The sequence below is a fragment of the Dasypus novemcinctus genome, chromosome 18, assembly GCF_030445035.2.
Source record: "Dasypus novemcinctus isolate mDasNov1 chromosome 18, mDasNov1.1.hap2, whole genome shotgun sequence".
In the NCBI taxonomy this organism is placed as follows: Eukaryota; Metazoa; Chordata; class Mammalia; order Cingulata; family Dasypodidae; genus Dasypus; species Dasypus novemcinctus.
Window position 1 is genome coordinate 44,441,993 of NC_080690.1, and position 17,347 is coordinate 44,459,339.

Below are 17,347 nucleotides of genomic sequence, written 5' to 3' on the forward strand. Positions count from 1 at the left end.
AGTAGTAAGTGTCTTGGAATAGTGTTATTCAGTTTTATTTTGAACAGAGTATACTGCATTTCTTGGACATGTAAGTTCTTTTCTTTCAGGAGAGTTGGGAAATTTTCAGCTATTATTTCTTCAAATACTCTTTCTGTCTATTTTCCCTTCTCTTTTCCTTCTGGAACTCTCATAACACTTATGGTGTTGCATTTTGTGTTCTCATTCAACTCCCTGAGCCCCTACTCAATTTTTCCCCATACTTTTCTTTCTCTGTTCTTTTCTCTCTTTTCTGTCTTTGGTATGACTTATTCCTTTTTTAAAGATTTATTTTTTATTTATTTCTCTCCCCTCCCCCCCCTCCACCGTTATCTGCTCTCTGTGTCCATTCGCTGTGTGTTCTTCTGTGTCCACTTGTATTCTTGTCAGCGGCAGCAAGAATCTGTGTCTCTTTTTGTTGTGTCATCTTGTTGCTTTAGCTCTCTATGTGTACCACTCCTGGGCAAGCTGCACTTTTTCTGTGTGGGGCGGCTCTCCTTACAGGGTGCACTTCTTGCACGTGGGGCTCCCTTACGTGGGGGACACCCCTGCATGCATGGCACTCCTTGCGCTCATCAGCACTGCATGTGGGCCAGATCACCATATGGGCCAGGGAGCCCTGGGTTTGAACCTGGACTTCCCATGTGGTAGGTGGATGTTCTATCAGCTGAGCCAAATCCACTTCCCCCTCTAATGTGTGTGTTTTTTTAAAGATTTATTTATTTATTTATTTATTTTTCTCCTCTTCCCCCTCCCCCCCAGTTGTCTGCTCTCTGTGTGTTCTACTTCTGTGATTGCTCCCATCTGTATCAGCGGCACAGGGAATCTGTGTTTCTTTTTGTTGTGTCAGCTCTCTGTGTGTGCGGCACCATTCTTCGGCAAACTGCACTTTCTTCTTCGCTGGGTGGCTCTCCTTATGGAGTGCACTCCTTGTGCGTGGGGCTCCCCTACACGGGAAACAGTCCTGCATGACACGGCACTCCTTGCGCGCATCAACACTGCGCATGGGCCAGCTCCACATGGGTCAAGGAGGCCCGGGGTTTGAACAGTGGACCTCCCATGTAGTAGGCAGATGTCCTATCCATTGGGCCAAGTCCACTTCCCTCTAATGTGTTTTTTATCTCACTATTATATCTTTCATGCCAATGAGCTCTGTTACTTTTCTATTCAGGTTTTCAAGTTCTTATTTGTGATCACTCAATGTCTTCTTGATGCCATTTATCTTTTTAGTCATATTACTTTTCAACTCATTAATTTGATTTTGGAAATTTGTGTGCATCTCTTTAGTTGTCTCAAATCCTGCATGTCTTCTGGGGCTTTGATATATTCCTTTTCTTGGGCCATGTCTTCCATTTTCTTAGTATGGCTCATGATTTTTTTGCTGATGTCTTGGCATCTGAGTAGGAGAGTAGGTTTACTCAGCTGCTCAATCTCTCTCTCTTTCATAGGGAGTTAGTGGTAGGAGACTGGGTGTTACTGCCATGCTTTGATTCTTGGTTCATCCTGGGTCATTAGGATTGTCCCTGTTAATTGCTCAAACTGGGCACTGGACTCAGTAGTGGGTTGTAGATCTGCTTCCTAGGGCCTTGGGGAGGGAGTCTATAAAGGCTGGAAACAGCCTCTCACTCACTTACTTTTAATTTCCTCACATGCACTTCTTTGGTCTGCCAGCAGATGGTGTTCTTTGGCAGCCCTCTCATTTCAATGCCTGGGCAGAGTATGTTTGCTGCAACCGGAACTGGAGCGTTGTGATGGAGGTTCCTGCCCTGCTGCCAAGAGCCTTGTAATTCAAATTTTCTCAGAGGCAGTTCTCCAACATTCACTGGCAGCCCCCTCCCTTCTCCTGGGTAGGAAATAGTTCCACTCCCCTCTGCATCTTCAACCATTAGTCCCAGTTAGTACAGAGGGAGATTGAGATGATCTCTTTAGTCTTGGGTATCTTTACTTTCAAACTGGCTCCCAAGGTGAACAATGGCAGGGCCCCATCTGGCCTGGAAGGGCTCCTGGGACTCAGCAGACCAAATTTGGGTCAAAAGCTGAGTCAAACTTAGGCTGTGTCCCTCTTTCTCCCCTTTTCTGGGGAGGTGGATCCCTGGGGCCCCCTTTGTCTGTAACTGCTGGCCCAGAGGCCTGAGAATTCGAAAGTGTCTCTAGTGTGAGGAAGGGTGCCAGCAGTAGCAGCTGCCGCTTTTAACTCACAGTTTTGATAATGGTAATTATTTTCCTCTGTCCTTTCTTCTGGGCGGTACCCAGCCTTCCCCTTGTATCCTAAACCCTGAAAGTTTTCTTCAGGCCATTTCTTCCAGTCCTCTAGCTATTTTTCTGGGGGAGAAGAGAGTCCTGTGTCTTTCTAGTCTGCTATCTTCCTGGAAGTCCTGTGTACTGTTTCTTAAACAGTTACCTTTGTTAATTGATGAAAAAATTATTAAATAGTAGTATTAGCTATCATCCATAGTTTACATTAGGTATACTTTTCCATATACCACCCTATTAGTAACACCTTGTATCAGCATCATACACTAGTTATAATCCATGAAAAAACATTCTTATACTATTAACTATAGGCTATTGTCTATGGTAGCATTCACTGTGTTATATAGTCCTATGTTTTATCTTTTAATTTTTATTCTAGTAACCTATACAACCAATATTCCCTTTTAACCACATTTGTCTATATAATCCAGTGCTGTTACTTACACTCACAATAATGTGCTATCCTCACCACCATCCATTTCCATGCCTTTACAAGCAAACTAAATAGAAATTCTGTACAAATTAAATATCAACTCCCCATTCTCTAACCCCAACCTCTCTCCTGTTAACCTATATTCTAGATTCTAACTCTATGAATTTGCTTATTACAATTAGCTCATATAAGCAAGATCAGACGATATTTGTCCTTTTGTGTCTGGCTTATTTCATTCAGCACAATGTCCTCAAGGTTCATCCATGTTGTTGCATGCATCAGGACTTCATTCCTTTTTACAGCTGAATAATATTTCATTGTATGTGTATATGACATCTTAAAAAATCCATTCATCTGTTGATGAAACTTGGGTTGCTGCCATCTTTGGCAATTGTGAATAATGTTGCTATGAACATTGGTCTATATATATTTGTTCAAACCCCTGCTTTCTATTCTTCTGGATATATACTTAGGAGCAAGATTTCTGGGTCGTATGGTAATTCTATATTTAGTTTCCTGAGGAACTGCCAAACTGTCATAGCACCTGCCCCATTTTATATTCCCAGCAGCAATGAATGAGTGTTCCTATTTTTTCACATCCTCTTCAGCCCTTGTAGTTTTCTGTTTTTCAATAGTAGCCACTCAGGAAGCAGACTTGGCCCAATGGATAGGGTGTCCGCCTACCACATGGGAAGTCTGTGGTTCAAACCCCAGGCCTCCTTAACCCATGTGGAGCTGGCCCATGCACAGTGCTGATGCATACAAGCAGTGCTGTGCCACGCAGGGATGTCCCCCATGTAGGGGAGCCCCCACGCACAAGGAGTGCACCCCATAAGGAGAGTCACCCAGCGTGAAAGAAAGTGCAGCCTGCCCAAGAATGGTGCCACACACACGGAGAGCTGACACAACAAGATGATGCAACAACAACAAAAAACACAGATTCCTGGTGCCACTGATAAGGATAGAAGTGGTCACAGGAGAACACACAGCGAATGGACACAAAGAGCAGACAACTGGGGGCGCGGGGAAGGGAGGAAAGAGAAATAAAAAAAAAATAAATCTTTAAAAAGAAATAGTTGCCACTCTAGTGAGTGTAAAAATGATATCTCATTGGGGTTTTGATTTGCATTTCCTTAATACTTAGTGATGCTGAACATCTTTTCATATGCTTTTTAGCCATTTGTATATCCTCTTTGGAGAAATGTCTATTCAAATCTTTTGCCCATTTTTAAATTGGATTGTTTGTCTTTTTATTTTTGAGTTGTAGAATTTACTTATATATTCTGAATTTTAAACCCTCATTAGATACATGCTTTGCAAATATTTTCTTCCATTGAGTAGGTTGTCTTTTTCACTTTCAGAACAAAGTCTTTTGATGCTCAAAATGTTTTAATTTTGAGGAGATCCCATTTATCTGATTTTTCTTCCATTGCTTGTATAAAGTCTCTGAAACTATTGTATAACACAAGATCCTGAAGATGCTTCTGATTTAGTTTGCTAGACTACCAAAATGCATACCCAGGAAATGGGTCAACTTTTAACAATAGGGATCTATTAACTTACAAACTTAATGTTTTGAGGTTGAGAATAATGTCCAAATCAAAGCATCATCAAGCGATGATTTCTCCCTGATGATCATCTGCTAGCTATCCTGGTCTCCTCTGTCACAAGGCAAGACACATGGAAGTGTCTGCTGGTCTCTCCCTTCTCTTCCATGTTTTGTTGCTTCCATGGCTTTTTCTCTCTGTTTGAATTTTATTCTCTTTTAAAGGACTCCAGTGAGAGGATTAAGATCTATACTGAATGAGATGGGTCACATCCTAAGTTAAGATCCTACCCCAAAGGTTCTATTTACAGTGGATCTACAACTACAGTAATGGTCTAAGTTTAAGAGTATACCTCTCTGGGGTCCAAACAGCTTCAAAACATCACAGCTTCCCTACATTTTCTTCTAGGATTTTTATAGTCCTGGTTGTTATATTTAGGTCTTTGATCCATTTTGAGTTAATTTTTGTGTATGGTATGAGATAAGGATTCTCTTTCATTCTTTAGCAAATGGGTATCTAGTTCTCCCAGCACCATTTTTTGAAGAGACTATTCTTTACCAATTGTGTAGTCATGGCAATCTTATGAAAAATCTATTGGCCATAGATGTGATGGTTATTTCTCTTTTTTTTTGTCTTTATTTATTTTTTTAATGGTACATTAAAAAAATATGAGGTCCCCATATAACCCCCACCCCCCCTCACCCCACTCCTCTCCCCATAACAACAACCTCCTCAATCATCATGAGACATTCATTGCATTTGGTGAATACATCTCTGAGCACCACTGCACCTCATGGCCAATGGTCCACATCATAGCCCACACTCTCCCACAGTCCGGTGATGGTTATTTCTGATCTCTCAATTTGATTCCATTAGTCAATATGTCTATCCTTGTGCTGATACCATGCTGTTTTGATCACTATAACATTCTTTAAAGTCAGGAAATGTGAGTCCTCCAATGTCATAATTCTTTTTGAAGGTATTTTTGATTAATTGGGGCCCCTTAACCATCTAAATAAATTTGCTAATTCACTTTTCCATTTCTGCAAATTAGGCTGTTGGAACTTTGATTGGGATTGCAATGAATCTGTAAATAATTTTAGGTAAAATTCACATCTTAATAATATTTGGTCTTCCAGTCCATGAACACGGAATATTCTTCCATTTATTTAGGTCTTCTTTGATTTCTTTTAGCAATGATTTGCAGTTTTCGGTTGAACAAGGCCTTTACATCCTAGCTTATATTTATTCCTAGATATTTGGTTCATTAAATTGCTATTGTAAATTGAAATTTATTCTTGATTTCCTCCTTAGATTGCTCATCTTTCACCATTGAGTATGATGTTAGCTTTGCGTTTTTGTATATATGCCCTTTATCCATGTTAAGGAACTTTCCTTCTATTACAATTTTTGAAGTATTTTTTTTATCAAGAAAGGATGTTGGATTTTGTCAAATGCCATTCTGCATCCATGGAGATGATATGTGTTTTTTCCCCTTCATTTTGTTAATATGGTGTAGTAAATTCATTTATTTTCTTGTGTTGAATCACCCTGGTATACCTGGAATAAAACCCACCTGATCATGGTGTATAGTTCTTTTAATGTACTGTTGGATTGTATTTGCAAATATTTTTTTGAGGATTTTTGTATCTATATTTGTAAGAGAAATTGGTCTGTAATTTTCTTTTCTTATACTATCTTTATCTGACTTTTGTATTAGGGTGATGTTGGCCTTACAGAATGAGTTAAGTAATGTTTCTTCTTCTCCAAATTTTTGGAAGAGTTTGAGCAGAATTGATATTAATCTTCTGGAAATATTTGGTAGAATTCAACTGTGAAGCCATCTGGTCATGGGCTTTTCTTTGTTGGTGGGATTTTGATGACTGATTCAATCTTTTTACTTGTAATTGCTTTGTTGAAGTCTTCTAGTTCTAGTACAGTTAGTAGGTTAGTAGTTAGTAGGTCATTTGTGTGTTTATAGGAATTTGCCCATTTCATGTCATTGTCTAATTTGTTGGAACAGTTATTTATTGTATGCTCTTATGATCCTTTTTGTTTCTGTGGGATCAGTAGTAAAAATCATCCTCTCATTTCAGATTTTATTTATTTGTGTCTTCTTACTTTTTTCTTTGTCAGTCTAGATATAGGTTGTCTGATTTTATCGATCTTTTCAAATAACCAAGATTTTCATTTTGTTCATTCTCCCCATTTTTTATTCTCAATTTCACTGATTTCTGCTATAATCTTTGCTATTTCTTTCCTTTTGCTTACTTTGGGGTTAATTTGTTGTTCTTTTTCTAGTTCCTCCAGGTGTGTTAGATCTTTGGTTTTAGTGCTTTCTTCTTTTTAAAAGTAGGCATTTTAGGGCTATAAATTTCCCTCTTGGCACTGCCTTGGATGCATCCCATAGGTTTTGAAATGTTTTTTTTCTTGTTTTCATTCGTCTCAAGATATTTATTGATTTCCCTTGCAATTTCTTCTTTGACTCAATGATCATTTAAGAGTATGCTATTTGACATCCATATATGTGTGAATTTTCCAGTTATCTGCCTTTTACTGATTTCCAGCTTCATTCCATTATGGTCAGAGAAAATGCTTTCCATGCTTTCAATGTTTTTAAATGTATTTAGACTTGTTTTGTGACCCTATGTGTAGAGAATGATCCATGTGCACTTGGGAAGTATGTATATCCTGCTGTTTGGGGGAGGGGCAGTATTCTGTATATGTCTGTTAGGTCTAGTTCATTTATCATGTTATTCAAGTTCTCTGGTTCTTTACTGATCTTCTCTCTAGATATTCTAGCTATTGTTGAGAGTGATATATTGAAGTCTCTGTTATTGTAGAGGTGTCTATTTCTCCCTTAAGTGTTTCCAGTGTTTGCCTCATGTATTTTCAGGCACTGTGGTTATGTGCATAAATATTTATGATTGTGGAAGCAGATATGGCTTAAGCAGTTGAGTGCCTGCTTCCCACTTGGGAGGCCCTGGGTTTGATTCCCAGTGCTCCTAAAAACAAACAAACAAATGAACAACAAGCAAACAATCAAAAAAACCAACTCAGGGGAACTGATATGCCTCAATGGTTGAGCTCTGGCTTCCCACAAACAAGGCCATGAGTTCAATAGCCAACCCTGCTACCTCAAAGAAAATTAAATTAAATTACATTAAAAAAATGTTTATGACTGATGGAATGCCCCTTTTGTTAGTATATTATGTCCTTATTTGTCTCACAACAGTTTTTTACTTAAAGCTTATTTTATCCAATATTATTTTAGCTACCCTAGCCTCTTTTTATTTATTATTTGCATTGAATATCTTTTTCCAACCTTTCACTTTAAAACAATTTTGTCTTTGAATATAAGGAGAGTCTCTTATAAACAACACATAGTTGAGTCAAACTTTTTGCTATATCCCCTTTGCCACTCTGTGTCTCTTGATTGGGTAGGTTTAATCCATTAACATTCAGAGTTATTACTATAACAGTAGTACTTACCTCAGCCATTTTGTCCTTTGGTTTTGGCTTTAATATGTTATATCTTTTTTCTCTCTCTCTCTTTCTTTTCCTTTCCTGTAACCACCTTTTCTGGATGTTGATCTTTTGTGATATATCTGACTGATTCTTTACTCGTTTTGGTTTCTGTATATATTTTTTGTGGTTTCCAGAGCAATTTATTCATTAAATTCTATTCACTATGCCATCAGCAGTTCTCCTGTGTATATTATACTGATAAGTAAACACTGAGAGGATTAAACAAGTTCTTCATTTAATAAGTCTGAATTCATTTTCACCACATAGTGTTGTACACAGTCATCTGTTGAAACAGATTTCTTTTTAACAGATCTTAATTTCAAAAAGTCATAGATACTGTGAGTTTTGTATAAACTGGTGAATAGTAAATTCCTTTCCTCTGACTTATAAGCCTCAACTTCAGAATAAAGAATGTAGGCCAAGGAAAGCATAATCAGACACTCATTTGAAGCTTTCTGAATGGTTGGTTTCAGGCCTGATGCAACTGAATGAATAGACTAGACAGAAATTGTACAAAATGCTATTAACTTTAATTATTAACAGCTTAAAAAGCACTATACTACTAACTGCTATTCAAAATTAAAAACCTGTTTTGAATCCCCTAGAAAATGGTACAGGTACATGAACATCCCACCTAGTGTCAATATAGATTCCTCTTCTTGATATAGAGGTGGAGTGGACATCACCAATCCAGGGTCCACAGGATGGAGAAATAAAATATGGATTAGAGTGAACTTACTGGTATTCTACTATAGAATTAGAATTATTGTGACTAGTAATGAAAGAAACTTGTAGCATTGATCTGGAGAAAGTGACCACAGTAGTTGCTGAGGACAGGGAGAGGGAAGAAGAGATGTGATGAGGGACATTTTGAGGACTTGAAGTTGTCCTAAATGATATTGCAGGGACAGATGCTGGACATTATATATCCTGCCATAACCCACTAAATGGACTGGGAGAGAGTATAAACTACAATGTAAACTATAATCCATGCAGTGCAGCAGTGCTCCAAAATGTATTCACCAAGTACAATGAATGTGCCACAATGATGATAGAGGTTGTTGATGTGGGAGGAGTGGGAGTGTGGGGTGTGGGGTATGTGGGAACCTCTTATACTTTTTATTGTAACATTTTTTTGTGATCTATGTATCTTTTTTAAAAAGGACAATTAAAAAAAATACAGATTCCCAAGAGAAACTTTGATTTTAGGAAAGAGTAACAAACATTTAAAACAATGTCTTTGCCATTTTAAGTGTATGGTAGGGGAATAGTGTGCTTTAATTAAATGTACATCATACCAGCAATGCTGGCAAGGTTGAAAGTTACTCCTAATATTGACAGCTATAAAAAAACTAGTTTGTATGTGACAAGACAATGAGAGAAAAAGAGAAATCCCTTGAAACAAATTTTTGAGGAAAAAAAAGCTGACAGTGGTTTGCTTTGACAGTATGCATTTTATGACAATAACACATACAAGGAAGTGGATGTGGCTCAACTGATAGAGCATCCACCTACCATATAGGAGGTCTGGGGTTCAAACCCAGGGCCTCCTGGCCCATGTGGTGAGCTGGCCCACGCACAGTGCTAATGTGTGCAAGGAGTGTCATGCCATGCAGAGATGTCCCCCACATAGGGGAGCCCCGCATGCAAGAAGCATGCCCCGCAAGGAGAGCCACCTCTGTGCAAGAAAAGCACAGCCTGCCCAGGAGTGGTGCTGCACACATGGAGAGTTGAAGCAGCAAGATGATGCAACAAAAAGAGACAGATTCCCAGTGCCACTGAGAATGCAAGCAGACACAGAAGAACACACAGTAAATGGACACAAGAGAGCAGACAATGGGGGGAAGGGAGAGAGAAATAAATAAAATAAATCTTAAAAAAAAATAACACAAAGAGATTCAGAGCACCCTAGGGGCTCCCTTTATATCCTAAATAAAAGAAGCATTTACATTATTCACGAGTTGCACTGAATTAGAAAAAAGATCAATGGTACACTTATCCTTAGGTTAAACTGTCCTGGGGTGTACAGCTTTAACACCATCATTGAAGTTTGCAAAAGGAATAGAGAATTAAAAAACAAAATACTATTCTTGGGAATAGAAAAGTCTTTCATTTGCTGTTATAACCACCAAATGCCATTCATTAAATAAAAACCGGCAGGGGGTGGAGACTCACAAACACAGATCTATTTGAGCAATCTGACCAGTACACATTACAATTTTAAAAATGAAGATTTATACAATATGTTACAAGTCCCAACTAGGCAATGTCAAAACAACATCTATTTCTTTACTTGTTTGTGATCATACCCCTTGGTGGTATTACAGGTCTAGTGGCATTCAGCTACTTTTACTCTGAAGGCTTTAAAATCTGAAAAAAGCACATTAGCGTTTCATCCACACTCATCGTGGAACCTGCATTGTCAACTCTCTACAGTAATTGGGTGCAGAAAACAGAGTGACCAACTGCTTCTTGGCAAAAAATTCATGGCCATCTTCAACCACCTGATGGGTTCTACATATAAGATCCAAATCATGCTTATGAAGACATTTTGCAACCACTTCTGCACCAAATGTGAAGGCCACTCTTCTGTCATTTTCTCCCCAGCCTAAGACATCTTTATTGGGGTCAGACCACAAAAGATCACAAAGAAGACCTTGATCTGGTACATCATTTGGTCACATAATTTGTCAAATCTGTGCCATAGATTGAAGATGTGGTGATAAACCTCCATAACAGCAGAATATTTTCTCATCCATGATGGCTGCTATCAGTAAACAGTAAAAGCATTCTGTGAAAGTTTTCCATTGCTTAGTGTTGTATCTTCTTTTACATTCATCACAAAATCCATAAATTCTATTGATGCTGGCACATTCGTGGTTTCCGTGGAGAAGGAAAAAATTCTCAGGATATTTGATTTTATAGGCCAAGAAGAGGCAGATAGTCTCCAAGGACTGCTTCCCTCTGTCTACATAGTCCCCAAGAAACAGATAGTTGCTTCCTGGTGAAAAACCACCATACTCAAAAAGTCTAAGCAAATTATAGTATTGCCCATGGATATCACCAAAAATTTTGAGTAATGCTTCAAGTTCTGGTAGGATAGATTGACTGAGAAAGATCTCAGAAGACTTTAAGTACAGTTCTCTAATTTCGTTCTCCTGTAGCTGGACATTCTAACCAGGATTAGACTCTCTGTCTTCTAGCAGCCATTGGATGATGTTGTGGAAGTTGAGTTTATCTATATCCACCATCACCTTCCTATTGCCAACCCTCACTGAGTGCTGCTGGCTGGTGCCTGGAACTCACACTTTCTTCCCCACACCCTGAGCACAGAGTAGATTGTGGTGGTAACAGCCATGGCAGGTTCCCCCTAGCCGCCCCATGCCTGCTTCTTCCTTCTCTCCCTGCTGGATCCATGAGACTGTTTCTATATATTTTCAAAATATTTTCTTTGTGGCTCCTCTGAGGTTTATATTACACAACCTGTATCTATAGCCTACTAATTTGAAATGATACCAACTTAGTTACGTTTGGTAGCATACATGGTCTCTGCTACCATATCCCTCTCCCATTTGTTTTGTTTTTGTCCCACACTATGTTTTGCATGTCCATTTTCAGGAAATATGCCTTTTTCTTGTTCAATTGTATTCTGATTCTTTTTTTTTTTAAAGATTTATTTATTTCTCTCCCCTTCCCCCTCCCCACCCCAGTTGTCTGTTCTCTGTGTCTATTTGCTGCGTGTTCTTCTTTGTCCCTTCTGTTGTTATCAGCGGCACGGGAATCCGTGTTTCTTTTTGTTGCGTCATCTTGCTGTGTCAGCCCTCCGTGTGTGCAGCACCATTCCTGGGCAGCTGAACTTTCTTTCACATTGGGTGGCTCTCCCCATGGGGCACACTCCTTGCACTTGGGGCTCCCCTACGCAGGGACACCCCTGTGTGGCACGGCACTCCTTGCACGCATCAGCGCTGTGCATGGGCCAGCTGCACACGGGTCAAGGAGGCCCGGGGTTTGAACCACAGACCTCCCATGTGGTAGACGGATGCCCTAACTACTGGGCCAAGTCCACTTCCCTGTATTCTGATTCTTATAGGAATTAAAGAGTAGCTTTGTATTTTGAGGATACAGTACAATTGGGTTTTGCACTTACCATTTTAGTTACCCTTACTGATAATCCTTATTCCTTCACACTACACTGAGCCACACTCTCCTGCCTCTTCTGTTCAACCTGCAGAAGTCCCTTTGATATTTCCTGTAGGGCAGGTCTCTTGTGGACAACCTCTGTAAGTTTCTGTTTATCTGTGAATGTTTTAAATGCTCCCTCATTTTTGAAGGACAGCTTTGTTGGATAAAGAATTTTTGGCTGGCAGTTTTTCTCTTTCAGTACCTTAAATATTTATACCAGTGCCTTCTTGCCTTCATGGATTCTGATGAAAAATTAGTACTTAGTATTTTGAGGATCCCTTATATGTGACAAATCACTTTTCTCTTGTCACTTTCAGAATTATTTCTTTATCTTTGCGCTTGACATTCTGAATGATATGTGTCTCAGAATGGGTCTCTTAGGATTTATTCTGTTTGAAGTACACTGCACTTTTTGGATATGTATATTTATGTCCTTCATAAGAGCTGGGAAATTTTCAGCCATTCTTTCCTCAAATATTCTTTCTGCCCATATTCTCTTCTCTTCTCCTTCTGGACACCCATGGCATGTATGTTTGTGTGCTTTGTGTTGTCAGACTCATATCTCTGAGACACTGCTCATTTTTTTTTCTATTCTTTTCTCTATCTCTTCTTCTGACTGTATTATTTTGATTGCCTTGTCTTCTAGTTGACTGATTCTTTCTTCTGCCTGTTAAAATCTGCTATTGTTTGCCTCTAGTGTATTTTTAATGTCTACTATTGTGCCTTTCATCCCCATAATTTCTATTATGTTTCTTTTTTTTTTAAATGAGGTACTGGGGATTAAACCCAGAACCTCATACATGGGAAGCAGGTGCTCAACCACTGACCTACATCCACCCCCCCCATGTTTCTTTTTATACTCTCAAATTCTTCTTTATGTCCACACACTGTCTTCTTAATATTCTTTATCTCTTAAGTGTATTTTCCTTCATCTCCTTGAATTGATATAGTTTTGTTTGAAGTTCTTTAATTAGTTGTTCCAAATTTTGTGTCTCCTCTGAAATTATAATTTGTTCCCTTGACTGAGCCATATCTTCCTCTTTCTTAGTATGGCTGGTAAATATTTGCTGGTATCTAGTATCTGATTATCCTGATGAGTTAATTCTGAGCATCAGTTCTATCTCTTGTAGGGTTTTATTGTTGATTGACTTTGGATTAAGGCTATTCCTTGACACTTGATAAACTTATTCTAGACCTTTAGAATAGCTGATATTTAACTGATTAGATTTTCTCAGCTCTTCTTCATCTGATTTTTTCCTTGGATATTTGGTGCAATTTTTAAGATTGCATTTTCATGTGTGTGTGTGGTTGTTTCAGCTCCAGGAGAAAACTTCTTTTTTTCTGTTCCTTCTCTGGTAATCTTGATCTGTTCTATTTGTTTTTGTGCCAAATTTTCTATGATTTGTTTAAATCCTCTCCCTCAGTGCCCCATTTTCCTTAGTCTTTTCAGTTCTGGGACCTTCTTGTTTTACAGCAGTTCAATTTAACCCACACATTTTTTTTTCCTCTGTGAGGTTTTTCTGACTCTAGTTTCTTCCCTATTAGTGCATCCCACCCTGGGAGCCAGAAATGGTCAATCTAGAAAAGTGGGTTACTCCAGGAAAGTCCATTTTGTCCTTAGAAAGTCCAGACAATGGAAACTTGATTGAGTGAGCACAGCACTTGCCAGCCACAGTTCTACCAGGGTCTTCCCTGGTGGGCCCTTTAGCATGTAGCTCTCCTCAATGGCGCTTGTTCCAACCTGAGACTCCACACACTTGGGTTCCCATGTTTACACATGTATGGTGCTCTACCTCACTGCTGTGGGTACCTCTATAATCTTTGGCCCAGGTGATGGGTGGGATGGATCTGGGCCTCTATTTCTGGGCAAATCCCTACCTGTGCAGGACTGAGTGAGGGGGAGGAAAGTGGACCAGTTGTCTGGGACAGAAGTTTTCTACCTGATAGTTTTATTTTTCTTTGATTCAGCTTTTGTGGAGTCCTTCTCTAGTCTCTACTGTCCTCCAGAGTTCTCTACAAATGGGATTTTATTGACTGAATCTCTGGAAAAGTTTTTTTCAGGGCATCTATGTTGATGACATCACTCCTCATATTTTTTCTTGAGTAAATATAGGTAGTTGGTGTATTTCTAAGAATTTGTCTGTAAAGGAAACTAAGAATTTTTCTGTAAAGGAACCATTTCATCTAGGTTATCTAATTTATTGGCATACTGTTGTTCATAGTATCCTCTTATATTCCTTTTTATTTCAGTGGGGTGAGTAGTAATGTCCCCCATTTCATTTCTAATATTCATTATTTGTATCTTCTTTCTTCCTTTCTTCATTAGTCTAGCTAATTTTATAGATTTTTTCAAAGAACCAACTTTCAGTTTTGCCGATTCTCTCTACTGTTTTTTTTTTCTATTTAATTTATCTCTGCTCTAATCTTTGATATTTTCTTCCTTCTGCTCACTTTGGATTTAGTTTGCGCTTCTTTTTCTACTTCTTCTAGTTTTAAACTTAGGTCTCTGATGTGAATTCTTCTTCTTTAATGTAAACATTTAGAGCTATCAATTTCTCTCTCAGCACTGCCTCTGCTGCACCCATATGATTTGGTATGCTGTATTTTCACTTTCATATGCCTCAAGATATTTTTTATTTTTGCTTGTGATTTCTCCTTTACCCATAGGTTGAAAGTATGCTGTTTAATTTTGACATGTTTGTGAGTTTTCCATTTCTCCCTCTGTTATTAATTTCTAGCTTCATTCTGTTGTCATCAGAGAATATACATTTTATTATTTCAATATTTTAAAATTTATTGAGACTTGTTTTGTGACCTAACATATGGCTGATCCTGGATTATGATCACTGTGCACCTGAGAAGAATGTGTATTCTGTTTTTGTTGGGTTAAGTGTTCTATAAATTTCTGTACAGTATAGTTGATTTGTAGTATTATTTGAATCTCATATTTCCTTATTGAACTTCTGACTAGATATTCTATCATTATTGAAGTCTCCTACTATTCATGTAAAACAATTTCTTCCTTCAAATTTGTCAGTATTTGCATATTCATTCTGCCCCTTTCTTCTTCTGGGACTTCCGTAATGCACACATTGGTACACTTGATGGCATAGCAGAGATGTCTTAGGCTATTTTCACTTTTTTTATAATTCTTTTTTCTCTCTGCTCCTCAGCCTGACTCATTTTATGGGTCTTGTCTTCTTCAAGTTCACTGATTCACTCTTCTGCCTATTCCAATATGCTCTTGGAACCCTCCTGGAAATTTTTCATTTTAGTTATTGTGGTCTTCAATGCCAAGAGTTCTGTTTGTTTCCTTTTAAAAAGATGTCCATCTCTTTACTAAAATTCTCATATTGCTCATTCTTTTTTTTTTTTTTTTTTTAATATCCTTTAGTTCTTTCTCTAGTTTTTCCTTCATCTCCTTGAGCTTTTTTAAGATCATTCTTTTAAAGGTTTTGTTTGGTCTGTCCACATTCTCACATTCTTTGTTGATATCTTCTGGATTTTTGTCCTTTCCTTTGGATGGACCAGTATTTCCTGTTTCTTTGTTTTGCTTGTACTCTTTTGTTACACACTGAATATCTGAATGTTTTAAAATGCTAACTCTTGGATATTCCCTGAGATATCTGTTTCTTGGTTTTGTAACCACCTGGTGACAAGATAGAGATTTTCTTGAGCTTTGGCCCTCCTATCAGGAAGGCCTGCCCAAAGCAAATGCAGTGTGCAGGGTTTTCTGTGTCTTTCTGGGCCTCTGTCTTGTCCTGGACTTTTGCTAGTTAGTTGTTTATCCCTTATCTTTCTCAACTTTCCACCTCCGTATTTTTTTATACTTCTTTCATTGCCTCAAAATGTTTTTGCTGGTAGGGCAAATTCTGGGAGGAGGGAGGACACACTGAAGAAGACTTCCCCAAGTCAGTCTTTCCCAGCTGAAACAGGGCCAGGAACCCATGAAGGGAGCACAGACTGACTCCATAGTACCTTGAGGAAGGAATCAGGAAGGGCATCAAGATCTTCTTGCATGCTTCCCCAAAGCTGGGTGTTCCTTGTCCTGCCTAAACAAATGCAGCCCCTCAACTAACTGTCACCTACTGCCCTGAGGAAGTGCAATGTCCTTAAAGTCTCCTCTGCTGCCACCTGTGTCTGTGGTGGCTTGAAACAATGGTGTCCACCACCCTTGTCCAGGCAGGTTGAAACAATGGCTGCCCTCATAACTGGGTCCCCTGCAATCTAAAGTCACTAATTAAAAGCCATGATCAGTGATCAGCTGTGCTCACCCCAGTCTTTGGGAAGAGGCTTTTTATATCCCTTTTTGTCACCAGTGAGCTAGCCTGGGACTAGATCCCATGGTGGCCTGCTGCAAAAGTGGGCTATGGACAGCAATAGATGCATGTGGAGAGAGCAATTTACTGTTCTTTAAATAATTTAACAGCCTCTTCTTCCTGCTCTTTCCTGGATGCTGTACCATGTTCTTCTGGCCTCTGGAGTTTCAAAGTAGTGTGTCAGACATTTCATTTTTGCCAGGATAGTTGTTTTATTTAATAGCTGTTTTGGTGGAAGGACTGAATCCTGGAGCTCTCTACTCCACCATCTTCCCCTGATGCACTTTTTAAAATCCTCAGTAATAATTTATATTGATAACTTATTAAAATGATAACATTTTGGATTTCTTGGGCTAAATAAAATGTATCATAAATTAAGTTTTATGACATACTCTGAGATGAATGAAAATGAAAGCCCAGCATCTCAAAACTTAAGGGATGCAACAAAAGCAGTGCTTGAAGGAAATTTATAGTTGTAAACTCCTAAATATTTAAACACATTTATTTAAAAAGAAAGATCTCAAATTACATTTCTACCTTAAGAAACTAGAAAAAGAAGTGCAAACTAAATTCAAAGCAAGCATAAGGAAGGAAATAAAGATTAGAATGGATTTAAATGAAATGGAGAATAGAAAAATAATAGAAAAAATCATTGAAAATGAAATTTGGTTATTTGCAAAGATGTACAAACCTTGAACTACACTGACCAAGAAAAAAGAGAAAAGACTCAAATTACCAAATCAGAAATGAAAGGGTTTATCACAAAAATACATTTTATTATAATTTATCCTTTTACTAAAAAAGGATTATAAGGGAGTACTATGATAAATTGTTTGCCAACAAGTTACATAACCTAGATGAAATGGACAAAGATCTAGAAAGACACAAACTACCAAAGTTTGTAGATAAAGAAAATCTGAATAACCTATAATAAGTTAATAGATTGAATTAATAATAAAAAACAAAACAAAACAAAACAAAACTTTCCACAAAGAAAAGCCATCCACAGATGGCTTCAATGGTGAATTCTACCGAACTTTTAAAGAAGAATTAACAGTAATTGGTGG

General features: G+C 38.3%; 1 protein-coding gene and 1 pseudogene across 4 annotated transcripts in view; one reads left to right on the plus strand and one right to left on the minus strand.

The window, feature by feature from the left end:
• The window catches only part of MYLK3 (myosin light chain kinase 3), a 79,362-nt gene that overhangs the window by 45,094 nt on the left and 16,921 nt on the right, over nt 1-17,347 (plus strand). The window lies entirely within an intron of this gene.
• On the minus strand, nt 2,235-11,030 carry LOC101432581 (serine/threonine-protein phosphatase PP1-gamma catalytic subunit-like; annotated as a pseudogene).